Source organism: Callospermophilus lateralis, chromosome 11, assembly GCF_048772815.1.
Source record: "Callospermophilus lateralis isolate mCalLat2 chromosome 11, mCalLat2.hap1, whole genome shotgun sequence".
NCBI classification, from domain to species: Eukaryota; Metazoa; Chordata; class Mammalia; order Rodentia; family Sciuridae; genus Callospermophilus; species Callospermophilus lateralis.
In genome coordinates, this window is record NC_135315.1 from 42944252 (window position 1) to 42960303 (window position 16052).

The 16052-nt window shown below is 36.5% G+C and overlaps 1 protein-coding gene across 3 annotated transcripts in view; it reads right to left on the minus strand.

Annotated features, from left to right (window-relative positions):
• Ssh2 (slingshot protein phosphatase 2) overlaps positions 1 to 16052 on the minus strand; it is a 265723-nt gene that overhangs the window by 83339 nt on the left and 166332 nt on the right. The gene's annotated exons all lie outside the window — the stretch shown is intronic.

Genomic DNA, 16052 nt, shown 5'->3' on the forward strand with positions numbered 1-16052 from the left:
TGGTAACAGGCAATGGTGATGGATTTGATTTCAGGGGTAAAAAAACAACAACAACAACAACTCATATTTTGTGGCAACAACCAACCTGTTTCTCCTTGTGACTCCGATGTGTTCAATCCCCTTTCAACCTGAAGGAGACTCCTAGTCCCTTTAGTTCCTCAATTTTTTCCAGGCGGCCAACTGTTTTTTGGACTTTTCTTTCTTTCCTAATTAACTATCTCATGTCCTATTTCTTAGTTGGTTTCCCTATAATTTATTCTCCTTGCTCCTGAATTCCCTTCATAATACTACAGCTTAAACTGTAGGATTCAATGAGGTTGTTTTGTTTTTTCCCTGTGTTACTGGAGGTTGAACCCAGGTGTGCTCTACCACTGAGCTATACCCCCAGCCCTTTTTATTTGAGAAAGGGTTTCATTAAGTAGCCCAGGCTGGCCTCAGACTTCTGATCCTCCTGGCACAGCCTCCTGAGTAGCTGGGATTACAGGTGTGTGTCATCATGCGTGGCTAGTGAGTTATTTATTATCTGTCTGAGGAGTGGGCTTCTTGGCAGAAAAACTTTAACCATCTTGTCTAGTGTTCTCTCTCTAATGTCTAGCATACTGCCTGACAGTCAATAAATATATATTGAGTACATGAAAGTAATTGAAGGAGATTATGAAATCACACCTCTGGAAGTCACAGTATACTCATGGTCTCAATAACAAAGATACCAGACACAACAGCAAAAACACTGAGTTAACCCAGCGGTGCATTGACGTCTCTGGAAAGCTCCCTTTGCATATTATTCCCCAAACTCCCCACTCTGGACTCCTACTTCCTTCAACTCTCCATAGTTAACCTGACCTTGTATAATACCAAGAAAATGGTGGCTAGCTAATATTATTATTGTGCTTCTCCATCTGAGAATAATGTGTTCGGCTGTCAAAAGTTAATCCTTTCATTTGTGTCCTAGACTCCATTCCTTCCAAGGTCACTTTTCTCTCTCTAATGACTACTTCTCCCCAAATGAATAAGTCTGGTCTCTCACATCCTTAAAATAAAAGAAAATGGAAAAAAAAATCTTAACTTGATCCCATTTTCTCTTCTAAATTTTCTTGATTACATTAAAGGAAGTCTAGGAGCTGGTTGTGGCTCAGTGGTCGAACACTTGCCTAGCATGTGTGAGGCACTGGGTTTGATTCTCAGCCCCACATTAAAAAATAAAATAAAGATTTCATGTCCCCCCAAAAAAGAAGTTCTATACTTGGTGTCCCCATTTTCTTTTCTGGCCAGTCAATTTTCCTACCCACTGCCATCTTATTGTCTTTCCACTCTTCTGAAACTCCTCTTCACCATAAGTTTGTCAATGATTTTCAAGTAACAGAGCCAAAGAATTGACTGTAAGGTTTTAACTTAATTAAATCATCTCTGCTCTTCAATTAAATATATGAGAATACAAAGATTTTGAGAATAACCTGTTTAAGCTTACCGATGATACAATCAGTGAATGACAGTGAAGGATCAAAATTTAGAGTTACTTTTAAGTTTTTTGTCATTTTTAAACCCCATTCCCTGGCTTCTGAGTTCTTGGACATTACAGTCCCATTGTACTTACCCTTCCAGGTACCAAAAGGGTTCTAAAAGTGAGCTCTCAAACATAAGAAACCCAAGGATTTTTTTTTTTTTAATTGAGTTAGTTCAGTGCTACTTTACTGCAGTCTTACAACTAACTTCTCAAAATTCACTGGCTATAAAAATTTAATCCACTCTGCAAAACACCTGTCTTATCAGCACTCTTTGCCAAACAATCTCTTCCATAGTTATTCTCTACCTTGCCTAAGTAAATGAAATGATTTTCCAACAGGCCGTCTTAAAACTCCCTCAAAAACACTGATTCAAAAATATTAAACCAATGAGACAGAAAAAGGCAAGGCAAAATGTTAAATCTCTTTAAAATCTATTGCCTGATTTTCTTGACTAGCCCTACACTACCTGAATTTTAAAGTCCCTTGGGAAATTCCTTTTTTTTTTTTTTTTAATGGTTGTAATGCATATTAACAGAGCTCCCTGGCCATATACCAATGTACAGTGAAATTCAAAAGGGGCCAGTGGTTAGGTTCTGACACTTGTAAAAACAGTTAACTCTTTCCCCCCCCCCAATACCATGCTGTTTTGGTTACTATAGCATTGTAGTATGTTTTAAAGCCAGGTATTGTGATACTACCAGCTTTGTTCTTTTTGCTTAGGATTGTTTTGGCTATTTGGGGCCATATGAATTTTAGGACTTTTAAAAAAAAATTTCTATGAAGAATGTCCTTGAGCTAGATTCAATAACCTACCTCAATGGCAATTCTTGGTATTTTTATAAGAATTGAATTCAATGAATAGGTGGTTTTGGGTAACATGGACTTTTTATTTTTATTTTTTAGTTGTTGATAGACCTTTATTTTATTTATTGATATGTAGTGCTGAGAATTGAACCCAGAGCCTCACACATGTCAGACAAGTATACTACCACTGAGCTCCAGCCCCAGAGCCAACACAGACATTTTTATTTGTTTTTACATTTTATTTACTTATTTTACTTGTTGATGGACCTTTATTTTTTATTTATAATGCTGAGAATGGAGCCCAGTGCCTCACATGTTTGAGGCAAGTAGTCTTCCACTGAGTCACAACCTCAGTCCCCAAGTTGGACATTTTAACAATATTAATTTTTCTAATCCATGAACATCAGATACCATTTTTCTTTTGTGTGTTCTCTCCAATTTCTTTGATAAGTTTTTTTTTTTTAATATTTATTTTCTAGTTATTGGTGGATACAACATCTTTGTCTGTATGTGGTGCTGAGGATCGAACCCCGGGCCGCACGCATGCCAGGCAAGTGCGCTACCGCTCGAGCCACATCCCCAGCCCCAGATAAGTTTTTATTGTAGAGTTACTTTACCTTCTTAAACTTCTTCCTATGTATTTTAGTTTTGGGGTAGCTATTGCAAATGGGATTGCTTTCTTGATTCTATTTCAGCTAGCTGGTTATTAATGTATAGAAACATCATTGATTTTTCTAAGTTGATCTTATATCCTGCAACTTTTCTGAATTTATCAGTTCTAACAGTTTTCTGGTAGCATCTTTGGTTGTTGTTTTTTTTTAATACAAAAGATCACATCATTTGCAAACAAGGATAATCTGACTTCCTCTTTTCCAATTTGGATGCCCTTTATGTTTTTCTTTTACCTAATTACTCCAATTAAGAACAATTAACTTTTTCAATACAAAAGATAATGATGATTAAGGAGGAGGGGCACAAGGAGGAAGGAAAAAAAAGAGCAAAAGAGTAAAGTCCAAATGATGATTTAAGGATTTGTCAAAGGAAAAAGAAATAAAGTAGCAATTGCTGTTCTTAATTAGTTCACAATTTTTAATCAACCTGATGTCCCTTGCTTCCTATACTTTTCCCCCCTCCCAGAATTATTATAGACTGTCCCACCATTTCAGATGAAAACTTTACTCTTTCTTGTTCCTTGAAAATTTAATTTTTGGGGCTTTCTTGATGCAAATCTATTGTGTAACAGTTAAATTTCAAAGAAACAATGATCTACAGCACATTTTTCTCTATTTTCCAGAGAATGATTGGAAGAAATCAGAGAGGAGGGGACAAGAGATTGCCAAGGTAGTATTTTGTAGTACAAAAATGGGGAAACATGAAACTATTAGAATGTCAGAAACTTTAAGATTTGGAGTAAGAGGAAAATGTCCAAATCAAAATGATCCAAGAGTAAATTTAATTTTCATGTGTCTGAAATGTGTTGTGGAGTTAAAATTCATATAATATATTTGCTCCTACATAGGAACAGATATTGGAGTACAATCCCACACCTGCTGCTTATATTGCTTTTAGCTCCTGGTTGAACTAGATTCAATAACCTACTTCAATGGCAATTCTTCAGGGTGCAGAAAAACATAAGGATCAAAGGAATATATTTTAAACACCAGTTTTATTACCAAAGGCAGAATTTATCTTGTTAGAAGGAAAGCCACAATCCTAAGGAGGGTCATTTGTCTTCTTACACAGTAATAAACAACTAGCAAAACTGTATGTTAAGTCCTACAGACTTCCTAAGCCATCAGGGAATGCCACCTACCACAGATCTAATTTTAAACATTCAAGCACAGGGAACCATGCTTACTAAAAGGAAGGTGGTTAAAGATACTCAGTGTTAATCATGTTAACCAAACAAGAAGACAGTCCATTTTATTTTTTCTTTTGTCAAATAAGAAAGTGAGAATAATAATGGCCTTATTCACTATTAAGAAGAGGATGAAGGGTGAGACCTAAACAGCTCTGAGGCAGACAAACAGAAACGGAGCACTGCCACCGACAAGATTAGTCAGACTGGGAGAGTTGAGGTTTGCAACACAACAAAGGGCAAAAAAATGAACTTAAAAAAATAAAGAAAGACTGCTCTGAGATGGGCATCGTAACTTATAACTTATCTTGAATAGTCAATGTCATTTAATAACAATTTTTTGGGGAGTAGGGTACTGGAGATTGAACTCAGGGGCACTCAACCACTGAGCCACATCCCAGCCCTATTTTTTTTTTTAAATATTTACTTATTTTAGTTTTCGGCAGACACACATCTTTGTTTGTATGTGGTGCTGAGGATGGAACCCGGGCCGCACACATGCCAGGCGAGTGCGCTACCACTTGAGCCATATCCCCAGCCCCCTATTTTGTATTTTATTTAGAGACAGGGTCTCACTGAGTTGCTTAGCGCCTCACTGTTGCTGAGGCTGGCTTTAAATTTGAGATCTTCCTGTCTCAGTCTCCCCAGCAACTGGGATTACAGACGTTCACCACCATGGCAATTTTTAAGTGTTGAGAGAATTAAAATTCTATACATATTAAGACACAGTTTTTTTTTTTTTTAATTAGAGCAGAGATTGTATACATGTTAAGGATTACTCTTTGTTTTGTCTATTCTTGGGTCTCTAGAAGACACAGGGTTTTTTTTTTAATTTTTCAATTTTTAAAAATTCTATACATATTAATGTCTTACTTTTAAAAATAAAAACTGGATATCATCCATACTCCAAAAACTAGAATACTTGGATCCCAAAAGTCAGAAAATAAAAACAAGAATTTGCTGATGGTGTGTTGATAAGCTGCAATGCCCTTTTGTTAACTCACCACCAAAACCAAATGATGATGCTAGAATCAGGAAAAAAAACAGGGAAGTGGCTGTATGACAAAATATCTGAACTTCTGTTTAAGAAAAAAGATATAACTAGGCAAAAAACTGTACTTATGAAGCTATTATGGCTAGTATGGAAATGGCTATTAATAATAGATGGTGTCATTGGGGGTGATTTTTTTATTTTTGCAAATTTTCTTAAACGATGTTAATCTGTGTTTTCAATTATTAAAAAGAGAGAAAAGGCAGTACAGGAAAATACACGATCGTGGGAACAGAGTCAAGCACACAGATGTTTTGCGTAAGCTACATTTTCAGAGACATCTGCCTTTGTGCAAGACTTGAAAAAGTGGAGCTGTTGTCAACAAGTTCTCTGCAGTGAGGGGTGGGGCCTGAGAGAAAGTAAGCTGTGAAGAAACCAATAATTAGAACCCACAGGGCTGAAAAACAATGTTTCGTAGATTAAGTTCCTCATTTATGAGCTACCTCTGCCCAAAATACTTTGCCATCAACTATGTCTACTACTCAAATAAGGAGGAACTAAGGCTGCCCATGTCTCCACTCAAGTGACTGAGGTTCTTTGCTGGCAGCACAACTTACCCCTTAGCAGATAGTCCATCCTTGTGGGAGAAGAGATAGGGTACAACCTGTTGTATAAAAATCTGGGGGGATTCAAGCTGCCTTCCTTGTCCTCTTGATCCAACTCCAAACAGAAAGCTTATCATGTGCAGAAAAACTCACGTAAAAGCAAAGATGACACAATTGTTCATATGCTTTACTGCTTTACTTTGGAGTATATTAAACTTTATTTCTGTTTAGTTAGGTGAATTCTCCTAGGTGTACACATATAATTTTGTTGTTGTTAGTTTTTGGTACTGGGGACTGATCCAAGTGGCACTTTATCACTGAGATACATTTCTAGCACTTTTTTTTAAATATTTATTTTTTAGTTTTAGGTGGACACAATACCTTTATTTTATCTTTATATGTGTTGAGGATCGAACCCAGTGCCTTGCACATGCCAGGCGAGTGCGCTATCACTTGAGCCACATCCCCAGCCCATTCCTAGCCCTTTTGTTTTATTTTTATATTGGCCCTTTTAAAAATCTTTTTTTTTTTTTTTAATATTTATTTTTTAGTTCTCGGTGGACACAACATCTTTGTTGTTTGTACGTGGTGCTGAGAATCGAACCCGGGCTGCACGCATGCCAGGCGAGTGTGCTACCACTTGAGCCACATCCCCAGCCCCTTTAAAAATCTTTTATTTTGAGATAGAGTCTTGCTAAGTTGCTTAGGACATCTCTAAGTTGCCAGGGCTGTCCCTGAACTTGTGATCCTCCTGCCTCAGCTTCCTGAGCCACTGGGATACAGGAATGCACCACCACTCCCAGCTAAATTGTTTGCTTTTGAATGTAAGGTAGTACAGGGAGATCATCATTCATATTGCTTTATATAGCATCCAGTTTTTTAATGCCATATATAGAGTCCTTAATAAATGTGATTTGAAAATGATAACAGGGCTGCTTAAGATTCAAGAACAGGGGCTGTGTTTGTAGCTCAGTGGTAGAGTGTCTGCCTAGCACATGTGAGACACTGGGTTTGATCCTCAGCACCACATAAAACTAAATAAATAAATAAATAAAGGTATTGCTTCCATCTATAACTTAAAAAAAAAGGTTAAAGTATACTCCAGGAGATAATAAAGTATGAAAGTGTTCTCTGGTATCTCCTGGCAGGTGTGAAAGCCCACATGTGTGTGACAAAAACCAGAAGAGAGGGTGCATTACTTGTTCTTGTTTATAGCCTTTAATCATGCCTGATGCTAGTGGAGACTTCTTCCCCTTGCAAAAGAACTTTGAACTGACTTGCAAACTTATATCTGGTATTGTCTTGAACTTCCTTTTTCTGAGAAGTTGGCTGTCTTATGGGTTATTGCTCTACATCTGCCTTCTGTGTGAGTTGACTACAAAAAAAATTTAGAAACTTCTCACTCAGACACAGTGCTAGGTCCTATGTAATAATTCTTCTTCTTTCATGACAGTGGAGCCTATCATCTGTAGGTTTATATAAATACATTAGGCTAAAAATTACCTGATAATCTAATTTCTTATAGCTCATAGGACCCACATTTTCCCACTGGTAAAACTACCAACCAGAGCAGAAAGTTACAAATAGAGAAATCAAACTATAGTTAAGTACATGAAAATTCCAACTCACAGGTAATTTATGCAAAACAGAAGATATCAAATCTTTCTGTATTTATATAATCTAACAGTGGTTTTGAAATGTGGATGTCAGAACCTACTCCATGAAACCTAATTTGGTAATATTTTTCTTAAATGCTCTAGTTGATTCTGAAACTCCCTCAGGTTTGTAAACTACTTTTCAAGAATACATCACAGATTCCATTCAACAAGTGTTTATTAAGAATGTATTAGAGTGATTGGGGATGTGGCTCAAGCAGTAGCGCGCTCGCCTGGCATGTGCGGGGCGCTGGGTTCGATCCTCAGCACCACATACAAATAAAAAATAAAGATGTTATGTCCACCAAAAACTAAAAAATAAAAATAAAAAAGAATGTATTAGAGTGCTCCCCTAGCATGTGCGGGGTGCTGGGTTCGATCCTCAGCACCATATAAAAATAAAAAATAAAGGTTAAAAAAAACCCAACAACCATTCTAGGCATTGAGAATATAGCAATACGCTTTTATGAAAAAGTCAAGGGATACTTTTGTGGGGTGGAAGTAGAAGGAGACAATAAGTAAACTGTTAGGTGACAAATGTTCTGAAGAAAACAGTTAAGAGGCTAAAAAAAAAAAAGGGGGTGCATTGTTGTATGGTGATCATGGATGGACTTTCTGATAAAAGCAATATTATACCAGAGGGTTAAATAAACAATAACCCGAACAAATTCACTGCCATCTTCAGAACACAGGAAATTCAGAGTTCTTTTTCCTACAGAGAAGGCTGCCTATGTAATCTGTCTTGGAGCCTGGGCAGCTCCCTGAAAGGAGGCTGGGAGAGGAAAACCAAGATGCTTTCAGGCAGAGGGAGCAGCATGTACAAAAACTCAGCTGAAACGTTTCTATGAGGTATTCTTGAAAAGTAGTTTAACCCTAACCCTAATTTCCTGAAAAACAAAACAAAACAAAACAAAAAAATCCCACAAAGGCCCAGGTGGTTGGAGGGAGAAACAGAAACAACTTCAGTCCCACTGTAGGGTGAAAAAGTGAAGGAAGGCTGCAATAAAGATGAGAGGAGGTAAGTATGGCACAGATCTTGAAGGGTCTGACACCACCAACCAAGCAATGTGGACTTTATCCTCAGCAAAAGTTTGCATTACCAGAAAGATTTCTCTAACAATGGATTGGAAAGTAGAGTAAGACTTAGAAATAGGGAGATAGATATTACTTTGGCATTGTAGGCAAAAGAGAAGGGTTATTTGATCTGAGCTAGTGGAAATAGAAAGATGACAGATATCTGGGGCTGTATAATAGTCTTTCTGATATGATGGAAATTTTATTTCACAGAGCTATTGTAAGGAAAAACCAGAGAAAGAAATGCTTTGATATATACAAATTCCTTCCAATCACAAAGAATGTTTCTTTTCTTTGTTCCTCCTGACTATTCTGACAGGTCCTTGCTGTCAAACAAACACTAATGCTTTAAGATTTTTTCCCAGGAGGTCAAAAAAGAATTTACATGGCTATGAACTTATTTCCTTTCATTCCTTTCTCTCCCTTCCTCTTTTCTTTTCTCTCCTCCCATGCCCTCTCTTTTTGCTCCCCACCCCAATTGAACCTGGGGCACTCTACTGCTGAGCCATATACACCCTCCTTTTTTGAGACAGAGACTCACTAAGTTGCTGAGGCTGTCCTCAAACTTATGATCCTCCTGGCTTAGCCTCCCAAGTAGCTGGGATTACAGGCATGAGTCATTGCACCAGGAAGCTTAACTTTCATACCACCTGCTTTTGCTCAAACTTTTCTCAAAATAGTTTTCTTCATTATCTAAATTTTCTCTTCAGTTTGCTAACCCTTGGATTTGAATATCAAATCTGCCTGAACCTATCTGCCAACTGCCAGCCAATTAATTTGGACAACCCAGGGCCTTATAAGCAATTCTTTCTCATGTCACTGTGTTATCACATATGTCTATATCATTTCCTGCCAGGCAGCAAACTTTCAGCATTAAGGAAGACCAGCTGAGGAGAATGCTTTTACACAAAGGACTTCCCTCCTTCCTATCCCAGATTCAAAGGATATGACAGTATACCAATGGACTCTGGTTAATGAATGATAATGTAGCTAAGTTCTGAAACCACCATTTTAAACCATAAGAAAGCAAGCTTAGTTTTTTGAACATAGTAACAAGCAAAAGATGAATTAGAAACCTAAAGACAACTTTAATCAAAAGAAGGCAAATGAATTTTAGAAATTCATCTGTATTGCATTGGAATAGGACGTTAGTGAAGAATTGGTAAGCAAGTAACACTAAATTTCTTTAACTCTTAACTAAATTAAATAATCCATTATTAAAGAACATCTTTAAGAAGAGAGTTTTCAGGAACTTGACTTCCTCATCTCTAAAATCAGGAATTGTGTAAAAACTGGCTGCTGGAGAATTAAAAGAGAACCTGAATTAAAGATGATCCACAGACTATCTGCAGAAAGGGTTGGTTGAGTAATCTAGGAAATGAGATTTGATCCACATTATACCTAACCAACAGAAAAGTTGCCATGTTATAATGGGCGACTAACTTTGCTTCCTACTTCTATAAATGAAATTGATGCTGAGTAAAATATGATTAAAAAGTTAGACAAAGTGGCTGTTACATTCAGAAGCCAGCCATTTGAAAAGGGGATTATTAACATTGAAGTTCAAAATATCCCTAAATCAAATTATTTTCACTTCTAGTTCTTAGATCACATTGTCATTGACTTGGGGAAGACAGCAAACAGTAGGTACATACTTGGGCAGAAGTCAACTAACCAGGGCTTTCTAATCACTTCACCTATGGCTGAGCACCTTTAAATTGGTTTTACCACTTTAGACAGTTTTTCTAAGAGAAGTTTAGAATTTTACCTGTTTTAGGGCAACATGTAAATGTAGAGAGGAAAAGTATGGGACTGAAAGGTGACCTGGAGTTCTTGCTCTGTCACTAACAAATTATATAATATAGAGATAATCCAGATCTGAATTTCTTCATATAACATTATAAAAACTCTTAGAAGTTTGAACCTTAAAAATGCTCCACTAGTTCAAGATGAGATCATCATATTATATAGTATAAAACAAGCAAAAGTACCAAGTAGGTTTTCTATAACAGAGGCAACTCTTTTTTTGGGGGGTGGGGTACTGGAGATTTAGCTCAGGGGCACTCAACTACTGAGCCACATCCCCATCCTATTTTTTTTTTTTTTTTAATAAAGACAGAGTCTCGGGCTGGGGCTATAGCTTAGTGGCCTAGCATATGTGAGGTACTGGGTTCGAGCCTTGGCACCACATAAAAATAAACAAATAAAGGCATTCTTTCTATCTACAACAACAAAAAAATTTAAAAAAGGAAAAAAAAAAAAAGCTGAGTTTCTTAGCACCTTGCCTTTACTGAACCTGGCTTTGAACTCTTGATCCTCCTGTTTCAACCTCCTGAGCCACTGGGAATTTAGGCACTCACCACCGCTCCCACCTGGAGGCAACTCTTAAAGAATGCCTCTAAAGAGTATAACATGGTGGGCTGGGATACTACGCAAATATCTATTCAAAGTGAGCAGGGTATATTAAGTGCTATTAACCAAGTGGTTAATTCATTCACTGGATCTATGTTTCCACAGAAAATTTTTCTGCAAAAGAAATTCTGCAGGGCTGGACTCAGTGGTAGAACACTCACTAGCATGCACAAGGTGTGAGTTTGATCCCCAGTACCATTAGGGGGAAAAAATGAATCTGTCCCCTCTCTACACAAAAATTGATCAGTTAAAAAAGGAAAGGGACAACAGGAAGGGAGAATTTCTTACACAGAAATGAAAAGAAATTCACTTAAAAAAATTTTTTTTAAGTTATGGATGGACACAATACCTTTATTTTTTTTATGTATTGCTGAGGATCAAACCCAGTGCCTCACACATACCATATAAATAAACAAAATAAAGGTATTGTTTCCAAAGTCTTAAAAAAATTTTAATTGTAGATGGACACAATACTTTTATTTATTTTTATGTGGTGCTGAGGATTGGATGTAGGGCCTCGTATATGTGAGGTAAGCACTCTACCAGTGAGCCACAACCCTAGACCCCATTCCTAGCTTCTTTTTTAAGTAGACTTTTACAACTTTTTTTTTTTTTGGTCTCGTGCAGAAAACTTTTTTTTTTTTTAATTTTTTTTTAGTTGTAAATGGACACAATCGTTATTTTTGTTTATTTTTTATGTGGTGCTGGGGACCAAACCCAGGGCCTCACGCATGCAAGGCAAGCACTCTACCACTTAGCTACAACCACAGCCCTAGTGCAGAAAACTTTTTATGTAAGGAAACTGAATAGTGGAAAGAAATTTCAGCTTAGGAGTAGAACTAAAGCAGTGTTCCCATTTACTCAAATATAGTTATAACACTAGTAACAAAGACCAGGGAGGTCATTCTACTGTCTCTCCTATTAGCCAGGTACACACCTTGCTATACTTAGATAAGGTACACACATCCTATTAAAGATAGGAGACTTGTTCTAGACACAGGCTCACAATAGTGGTTACTACTATATCGAATGAGAGGAAAGACACACAAAAAATTGTAGTGATACATTTCTTGGAAACCAGGAGAACCACCAATGCTCAATTTTATTTCGTCTTTATTTTTTTTTTCTTCTTCAAATTTTAATTGTAGATGGACACAGTATTTTTATTTTATTTACTTATTTTTATGTGGTGCTGAGGATTGAACCCAGTGCCTCACATGTGGTAGGCAAGTACTCTACCACTAAGCTACAACCCTAACCCCTATTTCATCTTGAATAGATGTATAATCTCTAATATGGGCATAGTGGTGTGTGTCTGAAGCAAAGCAGTGAAATACCTTTAGAGTAACTCACTTGCCAGGATAGCCTGCTACTACACCTTAGCTAGAGACAAAAGAGCTGCCCAGGTTGACAGGATAAAATGTTCAGCAGTTTAGTTTTCTGGGAACTGGAACAAACAGGTTTTCAACCTGGGAATCACCCCTCTATCAGAAACACCAAGGACTGACTGGGGGAGAGTCCTCAGCAGTCTTACAGCTAAGAGCTTTCTGGATCCAGTATCCAGCCAAAGAAAAACAGAATAAGGACAAAGCTGACTTGAATATTTACTCCACCCATTAAAAAAAAAAAAAAGTCCTTTGTGGAACTTGAATTTTATAAAAAAGATTGTTCTGAAGTGAATCAAGGCCATGGTAGTGATGCAGGTAATGGGGGGAAACCTGTACGGATGAACATATTTCCTATGTGGTCCCTAAATCTGGAATCTGAGATGAGACTGAGGAAAGTATATTGAAAAATACAGATATACTTAACAGAAAGTTAAGAAAACCCTAGTAATAACCAGATGTTTTTAGAACCTCCTGATTTTCAGGAGAAAAAAAAAAGTACATTTAAAGAATGAAGTAAACACACTTCTGAAACATAGTATAGCAAATAGAAATCTGCTTCAAAGGAAACTGCACATTGCAATTATGAACATTTCAACTGTAGGAAAGATAAGCAGATGTTGGATGTTTTCCCAAAGTTTTTACTAGTGTCATGAAGTGGCTTATGAATATGTTGTGCATTTTTCTCTGACCAAAAGTTCATGCAAAAAAAAAAAAAAAAAAAGGAAGAAAGAAATAAAGAAAAAGCAAGCAAGCAAGCAAGCAAGCAACATTCTAGTCAAGTTGTGAGTATCTGCTGAGAAACATGAACTTTCAGGCTTTACTGCAATATTCCGAGTTTCCTTTAAACAAATACTATTCTAGGAATAGCCACTCTGAGAATATTGAGAGGGAAAAACACTCAAAAATCTGCACAATTCTTTGTAATAGACAGAATATATTAGTTTAAATTCTTTCAGCATAGGGAAATCATGAAAGATTGCTTAAAAAAATGGATAAATGAAGGATTAGAAATATAGTTCTTCAGTAGAGCAATTGCCTAGCATATGCTAGGCCCTGGGTTCAATCCCCAGGACTGAAAGTGGGGCGGGGAAGATAAATGAATCTCACTGGTAAGTTCAAAAAAACTTAAAAAAATTCTCCTGATCTCTAATTCAAATGTCTGAAATAGTCCTGATTCAGGCTCTTTGCTGAGATGGTAGATGGTTGTGGTAAGGGATGTCAATAGTGTCTTGAGAATTGGAAGAAAGCTATGGCCTTTTTCTCCAGAAAAATTAATGTACTAATTATATATAGACCACTTGTGCATATCATTTTAGTGTACTCATTAATTTCCTAAAACTAAGAACTAAAGGTACATGGTAATTGCTCAAAGAAACCATAGACAGCTGGGAATTAACAGCCTTCCACTACTGCTTCTCACTTTTTAGCACATAAAAGCTTAGCTTTAACAAGTGGCAAACACTGAATGATTTATGCTTGGATTTAATTTTGAAACCAGAGGAAACACAAATAGATAAGATTTGGAAGTTTTTCAAGTTTTTCTATTAATACTTTGGACTCTGTTATTTTAAAGCACACAACAGAAAATTCTATGAAGTTTATCTGTCCCTCATGCTGCCACCTTCTCTCCCCATCTACAATAAACATTTTAAATTTTTTTAGAAGGACAAAATCTTTCTCTCTCTCTCTTTATGTGGTGCTGAGTATCAAAACCAAGGCCTCACACATACAAGGAAAGCGCTCTACCACTGAGCTACAGTCCCAGCCCCCAATAAACATTTTTATATAAAGATTTCTAAGCATTAAGTGAAAGTTCACTTATTGAAGCTCTACAGTACTAGACAGCAGGAGTTCAGTTCAATAAAAAAATGATAAGATTTTGAAATTCATTAAGATTAAATCTGACCAACAAATGAAGTTTTACATTTTCTGAACCCCTTGGATGTTCTAGAAATGTTAATATCTACCCAGTAGTATAGCACTTGCCTAGTATGTGGGAGGCACAGGTTCTATCCCCAGTAGCCCCACCCCTGTCAAAAAGAAAAAAGAAAAAAAGCTACCTCGAGCTTGCTGTTTAATTATAGTACTTATTTTCTAACAGTAAGAGAAACACAACATCACCAATATATTAAGCACTGCTTTATGTAATAAGTGATTCTGCATGAAAGGTAATGATTAGATTTACAGCTTTACTTATTTTACGATTTTGTAATCTATGCTACCTGGGAAAGTAGCTTAAATTAAAAGTATAATAGTTACCAAAGTGACTGATATTTACTAACAGATAACAATCCTCACCTACTGCTATTATGTCCACAAATGCAGTAGCCTCATATTAGATTATTTGTTATACCTAAAAATTGATCTGTACATTCACACCAAATAGCAGACTTCAGTTTGTAACTCAAATAACATTTATCAGTTTCCATTTTCTCTAAGGTAGCACGCACTGTCTTTCTCAGCTTACTTTCCATCATTTTCTCCTGCTTTATTTTTTTAGAGCTATATCATCAGATTGATTATTTTATAACAATTTATTTGCACTCTGTAATGTATGTTCTAAGAGCTAGTGACTTGGTTTTCTCTGTTCATTGATGCATTGCTAGTGCCCAGGACATTGTATGTGATCAATAAAGAATGATCACTTACTAAGTAGAGATATGATATTAATTAGAGGCAAAGAAAGCAGAGGGGAAAAAATGTGATATAAAGTTAGAAGATCTGGGTTTTGGTCATTGCCCTTTCATTAATTAAATAACCCTGAACAAATAAATTAATCTCTTTGAATTTCAATCTCATTCATTTAAAATTATACTGAAATCCTGCCTCAAATGTATAATTGTTTGAATCAAATGTTACGTTGTGAATTTTTAAAACTTAATGAGGTATATGTATTTCTATTTAAATCAATTAATTATTTTTTTTCTAAAAACAATATCCCAATCTTAATTGTTCCACCAGCCAAATACAAGGAAACCTTATTTCAGAGATTTTCATGTGGACTAAGGGAATTATACATATTCCCAAATCTGGCAGCAGGTTCTCTAACCATTGCAGAAGGATGGAATGGAACAGGAAAAGTTTTACAGGAAGAAAAAGAATAGAGAAAACAGAGGTTTAGAAAGACACAGGTGAGCTGGGCAAAGTGGTGTACACCTGTAATCCCAGCCAATTTAGGAGGAGGATCAAAAGTTCAAGGTCAGCCTCAGCAATTTAGCAACACCCTTAACAACTTAATGAGACCCTGTCTGAAAATAAAAAATAAAAGGGGGTTGGGAATGTGTTTCAGTGGTAAACCACCCCTGAGTTAAATCCCAGTACCAAAAAAAAAAGACAGTTGAGTAGTTGAGTAAATAGCATAACTCTGATCATGTCTGCCTCTATTTAACTGCACACTTCAAAGTCAGAACCAATTTCATGGGCTTGTGATCTGTATGGTCAGTCACACAGGGTCTGTGCTTAGAAGGGTACCAAATGTGGTTTAATGCTTGAAATTCTTAATGTTTTAAAAAGACCATGAAGGGGCTGGGGTTATGGCTCAGTGGTAGCGCACTTGTCTGGCATGTGTGAGGCACTGGGTTTGATCCTCAGCACCACATAAAAATAAATAAAATAAAATAAAAGTATTTTTCCATCTACAACTAAATAAAATAATAAAATAAAATAATAAAAAATAACAAAAGGTCATGAATATCATGTACCTGTCCTACTAACTATCTTTTCACTAGACTAGAGGACCAGGACAGTGGTTTATGGTTTC